Raw genomic sequence first — 2,691 nt, forward strand, 5'->3', positions numbered from 1 at the left:
TGCAAGACTTGATTAAACTAAGACAACTTAAGGAAATTGCCCTAGAGGCTAGCATGGGCAACGAGAGAGGTGGATGCGATACTGGTGTAGACCCAAGAGAATTGGAAGTATATTGCTTACTGTTTATCCTCCGGTCCTGGAATTGTGGGGTTATTTGGAATTTACCTCATTCTACCGTGGTTGTGTGATGGTGGCTGCCAGTGCTGTTTGTGGGGGTTGGTGGATGTAGTGCCTTTGACCCATTCGCTAGAGAAACGGATTAAATAGTGGGCTTGCACCATTGACGAGAGAAGGATGGAGAGGAGAGGTGATTTATGCATTTCACGTCTCTTGTGCGATTGCATATCCGATGGATGATTTAAAACTTGATTGGAGTAGTAAAATCTTGTACTCATTATGCAATATCAGATGTTATTGAGTGTCCATATTTTTTTTAAATAATTGATGATTTATAGATTATGGGTGTCTATGTGGAACATAGATATGCTAGCTACCAATGTATGAGAGAACATCTGCATTATTAACCCTAAATGTTGAATTATTATTCAATTGAAAAATTTAATAATAATGCTTATTGATTACAAATGATTTGCATAGTGCTGGCTGCTAATTAAATTATGCTATTACTAAAAAGTTAAAAAAGTTAAAAGATTAATAATAATTGAATGGTTTTGGATGGTTTATTGACATTCAAATTATCAAGAATGAATGAAATATTAAACCTTGGGATGTGGCCATGAAAGTAGTGATGAGTGTCATGGATACTATTTTGAATTATTGAGTGAGATGGTGGGAGTGACAAACCTTATCCTTCTCTTCATGAGTGGCTGGGGGACAAGATAAGTGAAACTTTTACTTGTGACCTACTTCAAGTCTTAGGTCCACCAAACCTATGAACCGCTCAACCAAAACTAGCACACTTAGAATGTGATACCTCAAGTAGGATACAAAATCATTATGAATAATCTTTCTTTCCTTGCTCATAGGTTGTATTCTTTCAAATTATTCTAAGATTCAGCTGAATCATTTAAAGTAAATAAACCATTTATGTTTCATTGGTACGTTGATTGCGATTATTAGTTGGAATAGAGAGCATTTGGAACATGGATTTTCCATCTATTTATGTTTGATTATCTTTGATAAAAAGAACAACTCAATTTGTAGTTATTGAATATTTGATTTTGTTCATTTGGTTACTTCAGCTAGAACAAATTAAATGCTAGATAATGAATTTAGTTAAAATGGTTACAACATAAATTGCTATTGTTCATTTTATTTATGTTTAAATGGAATGGTTATCATTTTGTATTAAAAGATAGTAAGGTTTCAAAGCTAGAACCTTTTACATCTTTTAGATTTCTCAGAGGCTTCACTGTTCCAATACATCCACAAGAGAGTCTTTTTCCTGCCTCTACGAGATCTTTAACTATAACTCTAAATTGATCTTACATAATTTTTACAAAAGTCTCCTAAAAACAAAGCATACTTGCGAAATATTTGTTAAGATTGAAAATTAACTTGTTCCATATGGCCCAACGTCTGTTGTGTTCTTTTTCCTCAGCGGTGATGTGTGACCACATTCCTTGCTCCACTAATCCTTTGATCTTTTGCTTTGGCTGAGCTTCACTAGACTCTAGTTCCTCTTGTCTGCTCTCATCGCCTTTGTTGGAGGATACTTCCCTTCTAGTCATTCTAAGATTTAGGACCACAATCTCTACCTCCATAGTTGCCAGTGTATTGTCTAGTTTCTTCTGGAACCAATCACATTTTTTCTCCAACAATTCCATCTTTGCCTCTTTCTTCTGCTCTACCATTTCACTTTCCCTCTTCATCAACTCCATTATTGACACCACTGTCTCTGTCAGGTTGTCTATCAACTGTCTCAAACTCTTCTAGTCTTGCTCACAAAAATGTGGCTCTGCAGATGCCATTTCTACCCACTGTAACTCAAAACTCCTGAAGTGATGAATTTTCTAAACCAATCCCAAATTAGTGTTGGCATCGTGCTCGCTAATACATGCTCTATACAACTATGTGAGGCTCATTTATTGAGGTGACATCGCCTACAGGAGGACATTACTACCAAATCTGCCCAAATCAAATCATTGTGGGAGCGGTCCATCCCTGCAAGAGCATTGAATTCACAAAATTTCTAAGGTGAATCACATTTAACTCAAGAGTGAAATCTCTTAAAGCTCTGCTCCATGCATTTAGTGGTGTATGTTGTTCATTCTTTGTCGTTCTATGCAGTTGCCCTTTCCTCCGCCATCTAGTACACTAATTAACACATCGTGTCTTAGGATGGTTATCGTTATAATTATTGTATGCATACCCTTCCTGTGTATTTAATTGACAACGTCTGCGTTGGAACAAGTTGTGCTGGAGCCCGATGAGTGTTGTGCTTTGTGATTCCCGTAAAAATTTTTGGTGGCTTGTTTCATCATTTTGATGACTGAATGACCATCTTTTTCAACAATAAACTTTTTTGGACTCATCATAGTAAAGGGGTAAATAAGATTTTTGTGTGGTCCAACTCCATGGTGCCTTGTTTCAGAGTTGCTCCTTTATTAGCTAGCTTATCTGCTTCTATGTTCATTTGTCTATAAACATGGAATAATTCTATCTCTTCAAATTCCTCAACTACAAAGCAATCCTTTGAAGTATTGTGGCATTGACAATTATTCGTCCTAC

The sequence above is a fragment of the Pinus tabuliformis genome, chromosome 6 (assembly GCF_031772625.1).
Source record: "Pinus tabuliformis cultivar Carrire ecotype Pingquan chromosome 6, CPIR1, whole genome shotgun sequence".
Lineage (NCBI taxonomy): Eukaryota > Viridiplantae > Streptophyta > Pinopsida > Pinales > Pinaceae > Pinus > Pinus tabuliformis.